We start from the raw sequence: 22,060 nt of genomic DNA on the forward strand, positions 1-22,060 counted from the left end.
TAGGAAAGCCGCCCGACGTCTGGAGCTTGCAAGGGAAGCACAAAGTCGGCTGGGCTTTGTGGAAGACATAATTCCGGTACCCAGAAATCTGGTGGGGAAAGTCGTTGGCAGACTTGGAAAGGTGATGCAGGAGATGGTGAATCGATCCTGTGTGAAGAGAGTGAGGATCCCACCTGCTGGTGAAATCCAAGTCGTTATTGAAGATGACATGGTTCCTGTCATTGTGGTTGGTTCGGTGGAAAGCATTGGAAAGCTTCGCATGCACCTGGAATATCGGGTAGCGTACCTGAAGGCGATTGAGCAGCTAAGACAGGATCGACTGCAGATGAATGAGCAGATAGAGAACGTCAGGTGGCGTCCCCCTCCAACCCAAGGTGTAAGGACCGGAAGGGATCCTCCAAGGAATGAAAGGACAGGTAGTCGAAGGCAAGAACGTCGAGAGTCCGCAAGTGGCCGTTCTAATCTTAGTAACATAGGCACGAGACTCGGTGGTGGACATAGCGACAGAGGGTCAGACTCAGACCAGCCAGTTGGCCCAGCTGGACGTGGGACTCATGACCGTGCGAACTGGGAGAGCCAGCCAGTGAGAGAGAGGTCGCGTGATGAAGCACACTGCAGACAGGTGGAGACTAAAGAGTTTCTGGTCACACTGACGGACGTTGACGGGAAGGCCAAAGCCCAAGGCCGAGATACTGACCGCTGGGGGCAGGGGAGGCCTAACGTAAATATGCAGTATGACTACCGAAACAGACGGAGATGGTCCTCCCGACTGGTAGGGCAAGGTGACATGGGTGCCAGGTCTCAAGATCCCTGGGTGATGTCATGTGTTCAACCCCACAAGTTTGAACAGAGGGGGGAGGTATGTGGTGTAGTTACCACTATGTCAGCTAGGGGGCGCTGTGTGGGTGTCCCAGGACGGGTGTACAGGCACATTCAGTGTGGTAACAGGAGCAGGGTCCTAAATGACCATTATGGGTCTCAAGGTGGGTGGCCTTGGGATGCAGGCTCCAGGGTGTATTGATCAGCAGAGGTACTGCTGATCTTTCTGTTACACTGTGTCAGGGAAGCCTGTGTGTGTCTATACAACCTTTAGTGATGTCATAGCCATGTGATCACCTGTGGGTGTGGTTACAGGGCTATGTAATTGAGGTGTTTGGCACATGTGAGTGTGTGAGAGGGAGTCTGTCTGAGTGTGGACAGACTTCCATGTGTCCAGGTGGGACACTACAGAGAGTGTGGAGGGAGTCTGTCTGAGTGTGGACAGACTTCCGTGTGTCCAGGCAGGACACTACAGAGGTTGTATATGGGGAGGACTACACCTCCCAGCATGTGCTGAGACTCTCGGTCCGAGTCTGAAGCCACGGACGTTTATGTTCTTTTGTGCCTAAGCTAGAGGCTATTTTGGTGATACGCTGATTTATGGTTTATGGAGCAAATAAACCTCATGAACTTTGGGAAGAACCTGCCTCATGATTGTCTCCCGCTGCACCTGAGCGAGTCGAATCTCTACAGTATGTTGTATGAATGTAGTATATATGTAGTATGTATGTATGTTGTATATATGTAGTATGTATGTAGTATGTATGTATGTTGTATTAATGTTGTACATATGTAGTATGTATGTATGTTGTATGAATGTAGTATATAAGACATATGTATGTAGTATGTATGTATGTTATATGAATGTTGTATATATGTAGTATGTATGTAGTATGTATATATATTTTTTTTTTACATTCAACACATTAGCCGGATGATGTGACTACTACTGTCCCATCGTTGGCTAATGTGTCAATCACTGTCATTGTAGCAGGCATAGCCCAATGGGACTTGTAGTCCCATCGGACGATGCCTGCACACACACACACAACCCCCGGCAAGCCCGCACAGACCCCCGGCAGTCTCCACAGACCCCCGGCAGCCGGCACAGACCCCCGGCAGGCCCATACAGACCCCCGGCAGGCCCCTTCAGACCCCCGGCAGGCCCACACAGACCACGCATCATGATGCGCACAGACCCCGCATCATGATGACATCATTTCAGCAGCCAATCACAGCCACAACAGTGGCTCATTGCATTATGGGAACTTCCGATTCCTGTATCCGATATTGTAAAAATATCGGTACTCGGTATCGGAATTCCGATACACCGAATATCGGCCGATACCCGATATTTGCAGTATCGGGATGCTCAACACTATTTATTAACCCTTTACGTACTTCACAGGAACTGAAGCAATTTGGAAGGGAAAAAAATAACATTTCACTTTTTTTGTAAACATTTTAATTCAAAACAAATGTTTTTATTTTCACAAAAAAAGAGAAAGTGAACCACAAAATTTGTTGTGCAATTTCTCCTGAATATGTCGATACCCCACATGTGGGGTTAAAGCACTGTTTGGGTGCACGGCAGGGCTTGGAAGGGAAGGAGCGCCATTTGACTTTTTCAATGTAGAATTGGCTGGAGAGCATCTGATGTGCCTAAACAGTGAAAAAACCCACAAGTGACACCATTTTGGAAAATAGATCCCTTGAGGAACTTATCTAGATGTGTGGTGAGCACTTTGTTTCCCCAAGTGCTTCACAGAAGTTTATAATGCATAGCCATGAAAATAAAAAATCATGGGTAAGCAACTGGAAAAATGTACTTTTGTATCCTCGATCAAACAGACTGGCAACCCAGTAGTTGTCACTATTTAGAATCCTAACAATACAGGCAACAATCATGTCGCAGATAGTGCTGCAAAAAGGAGCTCATGGGTCAGTTTCTTTCATGAGGTCCAAGTCCATAGTGTCTTGGTTGTTGAATAGCACTCAAGCTTACTTCCTCCATCTCCTCCTGGCAAACACGGACAACAGGGAGGGAATCATTATCCTCTTCATCTCCTAACTGGTGCGCATCCATCACCTCTTCCTTCTCATCCTTTTCCTGGTCATTCTCCATTTGTTCCTCCCATGGCAACTACCTGTGAGATGACAGACCTGAACTAAAGGTAATGTCACACTTACCGATGCACCAGTGATCCCGACCAGTGATATGACGCGGTCAGGATCGCTGGTGCATCGCTAAGTGGTCGCTAGTGAGCTGCCACACAGGCAGATCTCACCAGCGACATAGCAGCGGTCGGGGGTCGTTACTTACCTGTCAGATGAGGCGATCCTGACGTCCTCCTACCCGCGTTCATGCGTCGCTCATCGGTGCCCGAGGAAGCCCAGCAGGAAGCTGACGACGAGAAACGGCCCATGATGTTCTCGCGTGATCAGCGATAACCAGTGGGGGAGCCGGTCGGAGGTAAGTATCACACATAGCGATTTCGCTAGCAATATCGCTGCTACGTCACAAAAACCAGTGACGTTATAGCTGTTACGGACTCAGCTTCTGCTGAGCCCATTTTTTGAGTGGACCCTTTGGGTCATGGCACCCACCCACCGAGGGCGAGCTGACCTTGTGAGGAACCACCCCCTATACAGGGAGTGTTAGGAGCAAGACCAAGGGGGTGAGCCACCATGACTGGTGGGACTAGACGGCCGGCTCAGGGGGACACTATGTGAGTGTCTGACGACCAGGGACAAGCATGAAACAAGACAAGACGTAAGTTCAAGGTATCTTCATTTAGACAACTGCAGGAACATTCAGTGCAAAAACGTGAGAACAAGCAAACACGGCAAGGGGTGTGCGTGGGCACGCCAAGGTCCATAGCATAATACGTGCCAGGTGGCACACCTGGCTACAGGCAAAGACACAATGGCATCGGACTCCGGACAGCTGGCAACGATCAACATGATCAGGGTATCAGGCTGCGGACATCAGCTCCGGACATCAGGTCGCAGTCATCAGGCTTACTATCTCTGGCAGCGATCAGCAGGTTCCGGGCATTCGGCAGGCAAACCAGGGCTCAGGCAAGGAGGCACAACAGATATCCAGGCATGGTGCGTGTTAGGGAACACACCGAGGTCCAAGGCAGGATTCCAGGCAGGGTGCGTGCTAAGGGCACACCAGGGTCCAGGCCAAGGTGCAAGGCAGGGTGCGTGTGTAGGGGACACACCAGGGTTCAAAGCAAGGTGCAAGGCAAGGTGCGTGTGTAGGGACACGCTAGGGTTCAAAGCAACAAACAAGACGGGGTGCATGTGTAGAGAAACGCCTAGGCACAAAGTTCAACAAACAAGACAGGGTGCGTGTATAGAGACACGCCGAGGCACAAGGTACAAGGCAGAGTCCTGCGCGTGCCAAGGGGCATGCCAGGGTCAGGTTCAACATACAAGACAGGGTCAGGTTCAACATACAATACAGGGTCCTGCGCGTGCAGAGGGGCACGCCAGGGTCAGGGTTCAAGGCAGGGTGCATGCTAGGAGCCACACCAGGGTTCAAGGCAGGGTGCATGCTAGGAGCCACTCCAGGGTTCAAGGCAGGGTGCGTGCTAGGAGCCATGCCAGGGTTCAAGGCAGGGTGCTGCTAGGAGCCACGCCAGTGTTCAAGGCAGGGTGCGTTCTAGGAGCCACGCCAGGGTTCAAGGCAGGGTGCGTGCTAGGAGCCATGCCAGGGTTCAAGGCAGGGTGCGTGCTAGGAGCCACGCCAGGGTTCAAGGCAGGGTGCGTGCTAGGAGCAACGCCAGGGTTCAAGGCAGGAGACACGCCTCACTGGCCAGCGCACACGGCTGAGACACAATCACGTGACACAATTAAGGCACAGGAGGCGGGCAAGGGCAATTTGTCACGTATGCCTGTCCTGTGTGACACGACTCAAAGGCCGGTAACTAGTGTTGAGCGATACCATCCGATATTCAGAAATATCAGATCAGATTGGATCGGCCCGATACACAAAAAGTATCGGGTATCGCCGATTCCGATACCGGAAGTCCCATTCAAGTCAATGGGACAGAAATATCGGATTTAAAAAAAAACATTTCTTTCCTTGTACATCCAGTTTGGGAGGGGGAAGAGTGTGGGCGGTGCATGGGCGGACACTGTGCATGTCTTTGTGTGCGGGCAGGCTCTGTGGGGGCCTCTCGGGGGTCTGTACAGGCCTAACGGGGGTCTGTGCCGGATGCCGGGGGTCTGTACAGGCCTGTAGGGGGTTTGTGCCGGCTGCCGGGGGTCTGTACGGGCCTGCCGGGGGTCTGTGCGGGCCTGCCGGGGGTCTGTGCCGGCTGCCAAGGGGTCTGTGCCGGCTGCCGGCAGTCTGTACGGGCCTGCTGGGGGTCTGTGCCGGCGGTCTTTACGGGCCTGCCGGGGGTCTGTGTGTGTGTGTGCAGGCATCATCCGATGGGACTACAAGTCCCATCGGGCGATGCCTGCTGCAATGACAGTGATTGACACATTAGCCAATGATGGGACAGTAGTAGTCCCATCATCCGGCTAATGTGTTGAATGTAAAAAAAAAAAAACCATACATACTACATACATACAACATTTATACTACATTCTTCATATATACTACATTCATATAACATACATACATACTACATACATACTACAGATATACTACATTCACACAGCATACATACATACTACATACTACATATATACTACATGCATACATACTACATACATACTACATTCATACAGCATACATACTACATAAATACAACATTCATACAACATACATACATACTACATTTATACTGCATACATACATACTACATACATACTTCATATATACTACATTCATGCAGCATACATACATACATACTAGATACATACTACATATATACTACATTCATACAGCATACATACATACTACATACTACATACATACTACATGCATACATACTACATACATACTACATTCATACAGCATACATACTACATACATACAACATTCATACAACATACATACATACTACATTTATACTGCATACATACATACTACATACATACTTCATATATACTACATTCATACAGCATACATACATACATACATACTACATATATACAACATACATACTACATGCATACTATATATTCTACATTCATACAACATACATACATACTACATACATACTACATATATACAACATTCATACATGCATACATACCTACATACTACATATATACTACATTCATACAGCATACATACATACTACATATATACTACATTCATACAGCATACATACATACTACATACTTACTACATTCATACAGCATACATACATACTACATATTTACTACAAATATACTACATTCATACAGCACACATACCACATATATACTACATATACACTACATTCATACAGCATACATACATACAACATACATAAAACACGCTACAGATATACTACATACATACAACATACATACTACATACAATACATTCATACATTCATACAATGCATTCATACATTCATACAATACATACATATAGACATACAGTACATATAACATAAAGTACATACTCACCATTACTTGTCACATTGTTCCCCGAAGCCAGTGTCATCTGTGAAAAAATATGAAAAAAACAAACCACCAAATACTCCCTGTTCCGCAGAAATCCATGAGTGTCCTACACCGATCTCCCATGGAGAACAGCAGCATCAGCTGATGTGACCATTCTCTAGGGGCTCCAGGAATCCAATGACAGGAGGTAGGTATCCTTCCGCACTGTATTCCTCTGCCACTGTAAAAAAAATAGTCCCTAGTCTCACTTTATGGCAAAAGCTGCGTGGGAACTTTCTCACACAGCAATGCCAAAAGTGAGACTAGGGACTATTTTTTTTACAGTGGTGGAGGAATACAGTGCGGAAGGATACCTACTTCCCGTTATTGGATTCCTGGAGCCCCTAGAGAATGGTCGCATCAGCTGATGCTGCTGTTCTCCATGGGAGATCGGCATGGGACACTTGTGGATTTCTGCGGAACAGGGAGTATTTGGTGGTTTGTTTTTTTCATATTTTTTTCACAGATGACACTGGCTTCGGGGATCAATGTGACAAGTGATGGTGAGTAAGTACTCTATGTTGTATGTACTGTATGTCTATATGTATGTGTTGTATGAATGTATTGTATGTAGTATGTAGTATATCTGTAGCATGTTTTATGTATGTTGTATGTATGTATTTAGTATGTATGTATGCTGTATGAATGTAGTATATATGTAGTATGTATGTATGCTGTATGAATGTAGTATGTACAGTCATATGTTAAAGTTTGGGCACCCCTATTAATGTTAACCTTTTTTCTTTATAACAATTTTGGTTTTTGCAACAGCTATTTCAGTTTCATATATCTAATAACTGATGGACTCAGTTATATTTCTGGATTCAAATGAGGTTTATTGTACTAACAGAAAATGTGCAATCTGCATTTAAACAAAATTTGACCGGTGCAAAAGTATAGGCACCTCAACATAAAAGTGACATTAATATTTCATAGATCCTCCTTTTGCAAAAATAACAGCGTCTAGTCGCTTCTTGAAGCTATTAATGAGTTCCTGGATCCTGGATGAAGGTATTTGTGACTATTCCTGTTTACAAAACAATTCCAGTTCAGTTAAGTTTGATGGTCGCCGAGCATGGACAGCCCGCTTCAAATCATCCCACAGATGTTCAATGATATTCAGGTCTGGGGACTGGGATGGCCATTCCAGAACATTGTAAGTGTTCCTCTGCATGAATGCCTGAGTAGATTTGGAGCGGTGTTTTGGATCATTGTCTTGTTGAAATATCCATCCCCTGCGTAACTTCAACTTCGTCACTGATTCTTGCACATTATTGTCAAGAATCTGCTGATACTGAGTTGAATCCATGCGACCCTCAACTTTAACAAGATTCCCGGTGCCGGCATTGGCCACACAGCCACAAGGCATGATGGAACCTCCACCAAATTTTACTGTGGGTAGCAAGTGTTTTTCTTGGAATGCTGTGTTTTTTAGCCTCCATGCATAACGCCTTTTTGTATGACCAAACAACTCAATCTTTGTTTCATCAGTCCACAGGACCTTCTTCCAAAATGTAACTGGCTTGTCCAAATGTGCTTTTGCATAGCTCAGGCGACTCTGTTTGTGGCGTGCTTGCAGAAACGGCTTCTTTCGCATCACTCTCCCATACAGCTTCTCCTTGTGCAAAGTGTGCTGTATTGTTGATCGATGCACAGTGACACCATCTGCAGCAAGATGATGATGCAGGTCTTTGGAGGTGGTCTGTGGATTGTCCTTGACTGTTCTCACCATTCTTCTTCTCTGCCTTTTCTGATATTTTTCTTGGCCTGCCACTTCTGGGCTTAACAAGAACTGTACCTGTGTTCTTTCATTTCCTTACTATGTTCCTCACAGTGGAAACTGACAGGTTAAATCTCTGAGACAACTTTTTGTATCCTTCCCCTGAAAAGCTATGTTGAATCTTTGTTTTCAGGTCATTTGAGAGTTGTTTTGAGGAGCCCATGATGCCACTCTTCATAGGAGACTCAAATAGGAGAACTACTTGAAAGTGGCCACCTTAAATACCTTTTCTCATGATTTGATACACCTGGCTATGAAGTTCAAAGCTCAATGAGGTTACAAAACCAATTTAGTGCTTCAGGAAGTCAGTAAAAAGTAGTTAGGAGTGTTCAAATCAAGAAAATGAAAAGGGTGCCCATACTTTTGCACCGGTCAAATTTTGTTTAAATGCAGATTGCACATTTTCTGTTAGTACAATAAACCTCATTTGAATCCAGAAATATAACTGAGTCCATCAGTTATTAGATATATGAAACTGAAATAGCTGTTGAAAAAACCAAAATTGTTATAAAGAAAAAAGGTTAACATTAATAGGGGTGCCCAAACTTTAGCATATGACTGTATGTAGTATGTATGTAGTATGCATGTAGTATGAATGTAGTATGTATGTATGTATGAATGTTGTATATATGTAGTATGTATGTTTTTTGCATGAATGTAGTATATACGTAGTATGTATGTATGTTGTATGAATGTTGTATATATGTAGTATGTATGTATGCTGTATGAATGTAGTATATATGTAATAAATATGTAGTATGTATGTATGCTGTATGAATGTAGTATATATGTAGTAAGTATGTAGTATGTATGTATGCTGTATGAATGTAGTATATATGTAGTATGTATGTATGTATGCTGTATGAATGTAGTATATATGTAGTATGTATGTATGCTGTATGAATGTAGTATGAATGTAGTATATATGAAGTATGTATGTAGTATGTATGTTGTATGTATGTTTTTTGTTTGTTTTTTTTACATTCAACACAATAGCTGGATGATGGGACTACTACTGTCCCATCATTGGCTGATGTGTCAATCACTGTCATTGTAGCAGGCATCGCCCGATGGGATTTGTAGTCCCATCAAACGATGCCTGCACACACAGACAGATCCCCGTCAGGCCCGTACAGACCGCCGGCAGCCGGCACAGACCCCCGGCAGCCACCACAGACCACCAGCAGCCGCCACAGACCCCCGGCAGGCCTATACAGACCGCCGGCAGTCGGCACAGACCCCCCGGCAGCCGGCACAGACCCCCGGCAGGCCCGTACAGACCGCCGGCAGCCGGCACAGACCCCCGGCAGCCCGCACAGACCCCCGGCAGGCCCGTACAGACTGCCGGCAGCCCGCACAGACCCCCGGCAGGCCTGCACAGACCCCCAGCAGGCCCGCACAGACCACGCATCATGATGCGCACAGACCGCGCATCATGATGACATCATTTCAGCAGCCAATCACAGCCACAACAGTGGGTCATTGCATTATGGGAACTTCCGATTCCGGTATCCGATATTATAAAAATATCGGCACTCGGTATCGGAATTCCGATACAGGGAATATCGGCCGATACCCGATATTTGCAGTATCGGAATGCTCAACACTACCGGTAACTAAAACAGGACTGACTAGTGACCCTGTCCTGTGTGACGTGACCCACAGGTCGGTACTGAAACAACAAGACAGGGGGGAAGGAAAACCAACAGGGCAGGGAAAAGGCAAAGCAAGGAGCGGAACCTGAAGAGGAAAATAGGCAGAAACACAGAGTCAGGTCAGAGAGAGAACAGAGCTAGCAGCGGAGCGTAGGCCGAAGCCCAGAGCCTGGCCAAGGCAGAGCCTTGGGACTAGTCAGGAGTGTGCTAGAGAGCACCAGAGGACAGAGTACGGAAAACCAGGCAGAGACAAAGAACGTGGAAGTACTACAAGGCTCGGAATAGCAAAGGCCAGACATGGCCAAACAGGCAAGGCAGAGAACAGAGGAAGGATTACAAGTCAAAGAATAGCTAAGGCGAGACATAGCAAAACAGGCTAAGGCAGAGAACAGCAGAAGTACTACAAGGCAAAACAAGGCAAGGACAAATATGGCACGAGAGACAACACAAGACATGGCACGTGACAAGAGGCAGAGAGCAAGCACAGAGCGTGTGCAGAGGCGCACGACAGGGCAGAGTGCAGGGGCACAGAATACAGGGAGCGACCGAGCAGGCCATGCAGGGAGGCAACACAGTAATCAGGCCCTGTCCATAGGGAGGGGTGGTCTGATATAGCACCATAGCACCTGTAGTTCCGGGTCAAGATCATGGAAGGACTTCCAGTTCAGATCCTCCAGGATCATAGAGAGCATCGGTAGAACAGCCTGGGTAGAACCATAGAGAAAGTCACATGATCAGGGGTTCCAGGAATACAGCGGATTGCAGAACCAGAGCAGGGCTGGAACATAGGAAAGGTCACATGATCAGGGGTTTCCAGGAATACAGCGGATTGCAGAACCAGAGCAGAGCTGGAACATAGGAAAGGTCACATGATCAGGGGTTTCCAGGAATACAGCGGATTGCAGAGTCAGACAGAGACGGATGGTTCCCCAGCAACAGCGTGCAGCCATGAGGTAAGGTGCGTGTGCACACTGCTCCAGGCAACTCGCAGCATAACAGACATGGCGGACATGACACATAACAGACATGGCGGACATGACAATAGCGACATTGCTAGCAATATCGCTTAGTGTGACAGGCCCTTTAGAGATATTGTTAACCCTAATGGCATCCTCCTCTGCTTCCTTCTCTAACCGGGGACCACCACCACCTCCTCCCGCAGACTATTTAAAGTGTTCTCCAGCATGTAGATGACAGTAATAGTGATACCGAGAATGGCATTGTCAGCACTAACCATCTTAGTAGCTTTTTCGAAGCCATGCAGAAGGGCACAAAGGTCCTTCATCTGTGTCCACTCCGCAAGTGTGAATTGCACCAGGAAGGGATAACAATATCTCAAATTTCCAAACTGTCATCGCACAGGCGGGAGCCATAGGAGGGTGGCTTATAGTAATCGAGGGGGCTCATGGTACCAGAAAAACTGTTAGTGAAGGTGCAGGAGCTGAGGAACAAATGGAGGAGGGCAAGATGAGGAAACAGTCAGGAGATGAAGGGGATAATGATCCCCTCTCTGTTGTCCGTGGTTGTCAGAAAGGGACGGAGGAAGCAACCTTGAGTGTTATTCTGCCACCAACACACCATGGACTTGGATCTCATGGAAGCACCCAACACATGAGCGACTTCTTGCTGCACTATCTTCAACACGATACCTGTATTCTTAGGGTTAGAAATAGTGCTGACTACTGGGTTGCAACTCTGTTAGATCAACATTACAAGAGTAAATTTAGTCAGATTCTTCCCCCACAAAAAGAGATGCGTGCTTGTTGGAGTATCAAATTATGAAAGTAGAAAATATTAGGAATGGTTTTCCCCAGGACATCAGTGAGGCACACAGTGTGCAACCCAGATTCAGATGTTCAATCCCTGGAATGTTAAGGCGTCATCACAAAAACATTAGCAGCAGCAGTGTATGTAGCATAAGCAATTGCTGTGAGTCATTTAACACATTTTTTAGACCAGTCTGGGCAGAGTACAAGTCTGCCACGTTGTGAACGACTGGAGAGGATGGTGCAGGAGTATCTGAAGCTCAATATCAATGCCATTAGGGCATTGATATTTCTGATGTCTGATGACATTTGCACCCAAGTCGCAGATTGGATAGACTAGGTGATGGTGTTGCTTTTAGTGTCATGTATTGATCTCACATTATTGAAGTCTGCGCCATCTTTGTGGTGTCTTCTGTGCCTGCTGTTGCTACTCCTGCCGATGTTACAAACAATTTTTTGAAATGTGAAGCCTCCAAGTTGGGTCTTGCTCTGGTGGGTTGTCTGTGGTGGAAGGTGTGTCAGAGGCCTATTATAATATTTTTACTCTGTGGAAATTGATGCCACTTTAGTGGTGTATGACAATTATTTTTTGAAATGTGGAGACTCCAAGTTGGGTCTCCATCAGGTGGGTTGCCTGTGGTGGAAGGTGTGTCAGAGGCCTATTATTTGGGTGGTAGTGGTGCCGTATAGCCTGGGTAACCACCGCTTGCGATCAGCGGTCTGTTTTTACATAACACGTTTTACATAACATGTTTTTATATAACACACTAATGGCTGCCAGCTTTGCACTCACTGACAAGAGGATGCATATCCAGAGGATTCATATAACTAATCATGCATAGTGTTGAGTGATACCTTCCGATATCGGGAAATATCGGATCGAATTGGATCGAACCGATACCCCAAAAATATCGGATATCGCCGATTCCGATACCGGAAACCAATGCAAGTCAACTAAGAATAATGTAGAATGTATTGGGGGAGGTGGAGGAGACATTAAAGGCATAGAGGTTTAGCCCAATCAAATGGAATAACAGGAATTTTTTTTTTTTGTAAGAGGTTCGGAGTTACAAAGATATTGACTATGTAAAAGGGGTTGTGTAGCAATAGAGGGAGACGTTCAGAAAAGGCACATGTTGGCGGAGTGTTGGAACGGAGTGCTTCATCTAGCTTGGAGGTTGACTGAGCCCCTGACCCGGAGGACACGGCACGGATGCGGGCACCTGTATGAACAACAGACTGAGTAAAGCTTTGGAACTACATGCCCTGGTGTCCTCCAGTTATTCCTGCCCCAACACACTCAGCACTGCTACATCTCTGTACCTGGCACTGCACCATCTATGTCTCTTCACTACCTCTCCATCTATACTGCCCTAGGACTACAGCCCTAACTGTGGAGGGCCACAACATCAAAGCTGCACCACACCATCTGTCCCAGAGGATCTGTCTGCATCTTCGGTTTAACATCTTCATTGCCGAACACCACAGGTGGTATCACGAATCATTCACTCATAAACTTTAATCATCATCCACACGTTCAACATTTCCCTTTTACAATGGACGCCCAGGGCCACGGACTGGGTAACAGCTCCCGTGACATCTCCCATTGAAACCAACGGGCCCGGTACCGAGTACCCCACAGCCCTGGCGGGCGATCCAACTTGGCGGAAATACATAACAGAACAGGTTGTCCAGGCTTTTCACATAATCTCAGTGCATATCTAGATCTAGGCTGCAGAATGCTAACAATAAGTAATTTACCTTCTGTGTCTAGTCTGCACGGTTTCCAAGATATCATCTCTTGCTTCTAAGATAAACGTCCGGGGGGTGTTCTGGCATTGAAATGAGAACTGGTCGTTTCCTCCTCCCTCACTAGTTTCACTTTCCATAGATAACTGTTCAGCGTGTTTCTGGGGGAGGAACAACTGGGTGGTCTGCTCGCAGCCAACCACAGCCATGCCGTTAGTTAACATGCCTAACATGCATACAGGATTTGCCCACACTTCTTAGGATTCCTCATTGAAGATGGCTTTAAGGTGCAATGATACACTGCGCTGCTGTATGTATAATTCAAGGAAATTTATTGGTGCCTACGCGTTTCCTGAGCTGTCCCAGCTCACTTCATCAGGGCATGATACAAGCATGCAATGCAGGAGTTTATATACAATCCAAAGTGGAAAAAAAAAAAGGGGGGGCAGCACAAGTAACTGCCACATCAGCAAGGCAATGGTATAAAACACATTAAACTAATTGTATTTTAATAGAATATATTAAAACAGCATATAATAAGAATACATACTCAAGAACAATAAAAAAGAAAAGGTATGTATTTCTTTTGAAATAGACACGGGGGATCACGGGGTCCAATAAAAAAATAGTTAAAACCATCCTCAAGGAGTCTAGAACCCAGTTCCAAAGTTGAGAGTGTATGGTGTTTTAATTCCACAAGCATGGTCGTCTTATTTTGCTTTAATTATTGTATTGTTAACGTTGTTACTTATGACTGTTGTGTTTGAAACTGTTCAACTGTAAAGCGCTGCGGAATATGTTGGCGATATATAAATAAAGATTATTATTATTATTATTATTATTAATCCACATGACCATGGTGACTAGGGAGGAATGGGGTATGATTTTTCAGATCAATGTTATGATCAATCTATTCACTTCCAGAATAAAGAGTAAATCCAAAGAGATGTACCCTGAATAACGGATTAAAAAAAAAAAAAAATGATTAAGGGCACTTATATAAAAAAAAAAAATACCGATTGTAAAAAAGAAAAAAACATTTTGAAATAAAGTGCAGTAGTGTTATAATATTAAATATATTAAATCATAAAAACATGGTAACAATGTAAAAAAAGGGGGGTTGTAGTATTATAAAGAGACACTAGATGGCGCTAACACGAGCTTCAAGGAAGTGTCAGAAGCTTGAAGAGAATACAACAGTTAAAAGAGAGAGCTTTCTGTGTGAAACAAATGTGTGGAATGGAAGGATAAAACAAGATGGTCAGGCTAAGCATCCCAATGGAGGGTTCAGTATGCATGGGAGGAAGGGACAAAAAAAATAAAAAATGGACTTTTAATAAAAGACATCATAAACAATATTTAGTCCAAAGGGTTCCAGAGATTTTAATTTGTAAATCCAGTACACCTCTTTCCTATTAAGTGTCTGGATTCGGTTTGGTGTTTTGTCTGGTATCTGTTCAATGGGGTAAATAGTTAGTTTCCTGATGTCACGACCATGTATAAGGTCAAAGTGACGTGACAGACCATGCTTCTGAAAGCCAATTTTAATATTATGTCGGTGGGAATTTAACCGACAATGAAGTGCCTGGGTGGTACGTCCAACGTAGATTTTGGGACAAGTGCATGTAATGATATAGATGACGTGTGAGGACAGACAAGTGAGGTGGTATTTGATGGGGAATTTTTCTTGAGTGATGGCATGTGAGAAAGTGATAGTCTGATGTGCAATGTTGTGACAGCCACTACATTTAGAGTGATGACATTTATAGATGCCAGGGGAAAAGGAATTGTTCTGCTTGTGAGATGGAATAGTGAGCCTGCTGGGTGCCAATGTGTTTTTTAAGGATTTAGCCTTCCTGAAGGTTATAGCAGGTTTCTCAGGAATGATTTCGTTTAAAATGGGGTCTCTTTTGACAATATGCCACAGACCCTCCATGATGTTCCTGATAGATTTGTGTTGTGAACTGTAGGTGGTGATAAAGTTGGTACAGAATTTATCACCTGAGGGTTTGGGAGTGGGCTTTTTGGACAGTAAAGGAAAGTAAAAGATCTTGATTAGAATTTTTAAAAACATTCTCACATGTGGAAGAAACTAATTTTCTAGGATATTTCTGACTTAAAAACCTCTCCTTTAAAATGTTAGCCTGGCTTGTAAAATCATCATCACTAGTACAGTTCTTGCGGATCCTTTGGAACTGGTTGTGAGGGATATTAAAAAGCCATTTCTGGTAGTGGCTACTACTAAAATGGACATAGCTATTTGTATCTACCTGTTTAAAATAAGTCTTGGTGCAAATCTTACTATTCTTGACATAAAAAGTAATGTCTAGAAAGTTCATGGCTTGGTTACTGATGTGAGGGGTGAATTCCAGTCCCCAGTTATTGTTCTGTATGGTGGAAATGAACTGATCAGCACTTATAAAACGTGTGTCCCATATTAAAAAGAGGTCATCTATATATCTTTTATAAAGGATTATGCTTTTTGCAAATTCAACTGTAGTAATAAAAGCCTCCTCAAACACACCCATGAAAAGATTTGCATAAGTAGGTGCGACCTGTGATCCCATGGCTGTCCCACGTGTCTGATGATAAAAAACCCCTAAAAAAGTAAAAAAATTGTTATGTAAGATAAAATCCAGACAGTCTAGCATCGGAATTAACAAATTTCTCAAAACACTTTAATCCTAATTGGTGATCTATATTTGTGTTCAGGGCAGATACATCAAAGGAGATAAAACAGTAATTGTCATCCCACTTAATGCTCTTTGTATGGTTAATCAATTGAGTGGAATCTTTTAGATGACTATTTAGACTCATAACATGGTGCTGCATAATCCTGTCAATATAGAAAGCTAGACTGCTAGTGAGTGACCCTATGCCAGAAATAATAGGTCGCCCTGGTGGGATAGTAGTATTTTTGTGTATTTTTGGAAGGTGATAGAGAAAGGGTGTGGAGGGGTTTTTTATGTTAAAAAACTTATTTTCTTGTTCATTTATGGCATTGTTAGAGAAGGCTTCAGTTATTAAATGATTATATGAAAAAATAACAAATGGCATAGGGTCATTTTTGACAGGTTTATAAAAATTAGTATCTGAGAGGATTCTATTGGCCTCTTTAATGTAATCAGATCTATCTTGTACCACAATTGCTCCCCCCTTATCAGCAGGCTTTATAATGATATCAGTATTTTTCTGCAACTCTTTGAGGGCTAGAACCTCTTTTTTAGTTAAATTAGGTTTGTCAGACATAGAAGGATTCAGTTGAAGATTGTGGAGCTGATCTAGAAGGAGGTCAGAAAAAGTTTCTAGGTGGTGACCTCTACTTTCAACAGGATAGTAATGGGACTTAGCCCACACATCCAGGTGTAGAGAGGGATTAGTATCATCAGTTGGAACATTAGTCTTACTATTATCACTGGTATTGGAGGAGGCAGATAATTTTTGAATCTCATAGTGTCGGATCAGGGTCAATTTATGGATATATTTTTGCACATCTAAAAATTGTTCAAATCCATCACTCTTATTTGTAGGACAAAAGGATAAACCTTTTCTAAGTAGTTTTTCCTCATCACTGGTGAAAGTGTGAGATGACAAATTGACTATATTGGTTTTCACTGGAGAGAGGGATCGGTTTTCCCTTTCTTTTTTGTTTTTATTTCCTTTCCCTCGGCATCCTCTATAAGATGTTTTCTTTTTAACTGTACTTTTGAAAAAATTGAGTAATGTCAGAGTTTTTTAGAGTGGTATCTCAAGGAGTTTTAATGGCTGCAGGCAGAAAAGATACTGCTGCAGAAGTGCCACTTCCCCTGATGAAGCTGCTTTAAGCAAGCGATACGCGTGGGGTTGCTCCTCACACCCCTGCTCCATGTCTTCAGCCCTGTGTTAGCTTTATTTTGGATGCCTATGGGCATTATTCCCTTGGCTATCCACAGACTTCATGGGTGCCTGGCCATCCACCAGCACATCATCTGGCAATATTGAGCTGGCTTTCAGGGTTTTTGCTCATTAGGTGGATCAGTGAGTATGTAGCTACAACTTCTCTTACATTTCAACAGCCTTATTTGTTTGCAGGCTCCTGAATTGTGGTCCTGGAAAGTTTGTACATTGGGCTGGTATATAGGAATCAATTTGGAGGCTACATATGTCTCAGAAAAAACTCTGCACACATGGGGTATTGTGATGGCTTTTCATTGTCTGTGCTCTTAATGATACAAAAAGGGCTCTATACCTATTATGGCTGTATGTGATTATTATATGCAGGGGTGTTACATGGACTTCCTTTGTCCTTTTTAATTGTTTTTAACACGTGTGTTGTGTTTTCCAATAAAGCATTTTTCTACGGTTATTATGTGTTATCAGATTTAATTCGTGTGCAGGCCATTCTTTGCTTGGTCTTTTTTCTCTTACATTTCATGGTTCTCTCCATGCAAGGCTTTTGCACCCTCATATATAGAACCCATTGATTGTTTGGTGCACCCCCACACCTTTTTATATGACAAACCTAATTTAACTAAAAAAGAGATTCTAGCCCTCAAAGAGTTTCAGAAAAATACTGATATCATTATAAAGCCTGCTGATAAGGGGGGAGCAATTGTGGTACAAGATAGATCTGATTACATTAAAGAGGCCAATAGAATCCTCTCAGATACTAATTTTTATAAACCTGTCAAAAATGACCCTGTGCCATTTGTTATTTTTTCATATAATCATTTAATAACTGAAGCCTTCTCTAACAATGAAATAAATGAACAAGAAAATAAGTTTTTTACCATAAAAACAAAAACCAGCAAATAATTCCAGCGGATGCTTCCTACTTGGCCATAAAATCCATTTTATTTTTATCTTTTAAAATAGTTCCATGTGGCAGAAACCCAAATATATACAGGCGGTTAAAAGAAAAAAAAAGGGCACACTGCTGCTTTATGCGTGCACACTACGCGTTTCGACCTTACTAGGTCTTCTTCTAGGTCTTAAGTGTGAGCAGTGTTCAAGATAGTAATATACCCTGCTTCCAGGAACTTGATCCAATTACAAAATTTGACTTAATTAAAATAGGGTGTATACCCTTACACAGGGATAAAACTTTGTTAAATACAAAATGTACTACATATTTAAAGCATATCGCTGCAAAGTGCCCTTATTTTTATCTAATACATTATTATTCACATCTTATATTTATTCTTAGATATCACAAAATTTACCATATGAACAAAAAACAAAAAACAAAAATTAAAAAAAAAATAAAAAAATGTAAAAAACATTTTAAAAAAAATAAAAAAAAAAGGAGGAAAAAGGAAGGAAAATTCAAGTGTTTTTATATATATATATATATATATATATGTATATTTACCACTGGAAAACCTGCCATTTAGAATTGACTGATTAAATCTAACCTATTATTCAGTCCATTAGGTATACGGCTTTCCAGTGTAAAAATCCAATAACTTTCACGATTTAATAAAGTCCTTCTATTATTACCTCCCCGTAAGGATTTCTTTACTTTCTCTAAACCATAAAAGGACAAATCATTCAAATTTCCTTTATGTTCATACCAGAAATGTCTTGAAACTGTAGAGCCTCCTATCATATTCTCTTTTACTGCATCAGATAAATGTCTACGGATTCTTTTTTTCAAAGAGCCCATAGTACATCCAATATATTGTAATTTACAACTATTACATACAACAGAATAAACTACATTAGTAGTATTGCAATTGATAAAACTATTAATATTATATTCTTTACCATTTTTTACTGAAACTATTTTTTCTGTTTCATTTACAAATCTGCAACATTTACATTTTTTAGCTCCACATTTATAAAAGCCCTTTAAATCAAGCCAAGTATGAGATTTTTGTTGGTCAACAATGTTATATTCACTAGGTGACAAAATAGACTGAATCAAACGCGCTTTTTTAGCGACAAATCTGATTTTATTTCTTTCTAAAATTTTATCCAAATCTTTGTCTTGTTTTAGGATAGGTAGATATTTCTTTATTATTTTAATTATATCTGTATATTGTGGTGTATATTCAGTACTAAAAGTAATATTTTGTTCACTATTTCTATTAGAAATTTTTTTATTCTTATTTTTACTTTTATTTTGCAATAATTTTTTCCTATCCACATTATCCACTATTGATATTGCTCTTGTTAAGCTCCAATCTGGATAATGTCTATCATGTAATCTCTGACATGTTTTAACTTTTTCACTTTCATAAATCTGCTTATTTGAGCTATTTCTATGTATTCTAATTAGTTCTCCCACTGGTATATTTTTGATAGTATGTGCTGAATGACATGAATCAGCATGTAAAATTGTATTTGATGCAGTCTGTTTCCTAAATGGAGCAATATCTACTTTCTTAGTTTCTGCATTTCCTGAAAGAGTGATATCCAAAAAATCTATATTATGACTGTCATGAATACAAGTAAATTTTAGATTACATTCATTACAGTTAATATATTCGTTGAAATCATCTAATGATTTTTTATCCCCATTCCATACAAATAACAGGTCATCTATATAACGCCCCTTCCAAATGATGCGATTTTTAAAAGGATTTTGTTCATTATATAGATGTTTTTCTTCCCATTTTCCCATGACTAAATTAGCCAGGGATGGTGAGAACTTCGCACCCATACTAACTCCTTTTGTTTGGAGAAAATATCTGTCACAAAATCTGAAATAATTATGTTCCAATAAAAATTTAACTCCATCCAACAAAAAATCTTTTATCTCTTTTCTATAATTACTATAGGTTTCCAAATAGTAATGTAAACTTGCCATTGCTACATTAAATGGTATCGAAGGGTATAAACCGATGACATCACAGGTGACCCAAGAATAAGTAGGTTGCCATTCAAATGATTCCATCATACCTACAACTGCTTTAGTATCCCGCATAAAGCTGGGAATATTTTTTACCAAAGGTTGCAAATAAAAATCCACCCACTCACCCAATCTTTCCCCCAAACTTCCTATACCTGCCACTATGGGCCTTAGTGGTGGGGGAAAAATGTTTTTATAAACTTTCGGGAGTGAATGGTATATAGGTATTATAGGAAGCTCAATATACATATATTCTTTTAATTTATTACTAATGGCACCAGTGTATACCCCTTCGTCTAGTAATTTTTTTATTAACAAATTAAATTTATTCGTTGGATCTTGTTTTAATTCAATAAAGGAATCCTCATTCTGTAATACCATTAAATTCAGTTTTTCATATAAACCTGCATTAATCAGGACTATCCCTCCTCCGTTGTCTGCTTTTCTTATTAATAAATCTTGATTTTTTTTCTAACTCCTCCAAGCCTATCCTTTCTTTATAAGTCAAATTATCTCTTTTCTTGATTTTTCCAATACCATTATTTAAATTGATCAACTCTTTCTCTATCAGTTCTTGAAAAATATCCAAAATAGGCGGCCGGGATTTCAGAGGGTAAAAGGAGGGATTAGATATAGGAAAGTCCTGATTAAGTGTGATTTCTTCTAAATTCCCACTTTTTTTCATCGCATTCATATTCATTAAGGCGATCTGTTCATCAAATAAAAACAAATTATCTGCTTCTATATCCTCTTCAATGGAGATATTCTGTTCTACCATCTCCTGTTCTTTGAAATGACATTTCAAGGTAAGGGATCTTGCTAAACGATTAAACATCCAGTATTGTTCTGAAGACATTAAACTGATTAGTGGGAGCAAAACTGATACCTTTGGAAAGCACTGAGATTTGGGCCTTTGTTAGCAAATAACTGGATAAATTCCAGATTGGTTTCATTGTTTCATACGATTTTTCTTCCGTGTGTTGTAGCCCTTTCTTGCAGTGTTTCCTCCCTCCTCGCTTCCTCCGTTTTTTGGAAATGCCGCCTTAGAAGAATTTTCCAGCATAGTCCTTCTTTCTTCTCCGGATTCATCAGAGGATTCCATGTTTTCCTCTGAGGAGTACACAGTGGTTTCCAATGTGGTATTTAACTCTCGAAAGGTAACTCTTGGTTCCTTCAATATGGTTTTTTTCTTTCCTTTTAAATTTTTATAACTACCATATGATGATCGCATTGGTTTAACCCATGTGTAAACCTTATTATTTTTATAATCCTCTAAATCTCTTTCATATTTTTTCTTTTTCAAATCCGTAATTTTGGTTTCCAATTTCATCAGATTGTTTTTAAGTTTATTATTTAATAATTTAAATTCCTCAGTAGCTGTAAATCTTTGCATACTGTTCTGTAAAGTTTTAATCTCTTTTTTTACTATTTCCAACTGTTTATTTTCTTCCTTAATTATTAGTTGTATCAACTTTAAGGAACAGTCACTGAGTATTCCATCCCAGTCTTTGTGAAAGTTTTCATCATATTGCTGTGTAACTCTTTTTTTTATACGGAGACCTCTGGGGACCATATTTTTATCATAATATGTTTGTAAGGTATTTTGATCCCACCAAATCTTTTATTCCTTACACATTTTCAATTCCAAATCTTTCATTAAAGTGGTCAATTCCACTGATGTACTCATTAGATGTCCTGGGTTCGATTTAGACCCCTGGAATATAGAGGCAGATTTATTCAACCTTGCCTTGTAATCTTCAATGTCTTCAAAACTTTGACCTGTATTTTCAGTCATTTTGGTTTAATAAGATATGAGTCGAAAAAACTTTACCCCCTGTATAAAAGC

This window comes from Dendrobates tinctorius, unplaced genomic scaffold (genome assembly GCF_039654945.1).
Source record: "Dendrobates tinctorius isolate UK_male_01 unplaced genomic scaffold, ASM3965494v1 ptg000150l, whole genome shotgun sequence".
NCBI classification, from domain to species: domain Eukaryota; kingdom Metazoa; phylum Chordata; class Amphibia; order Anura; family Dendrobatidae; genus Dendrobates; species Dendrobates tinctorius.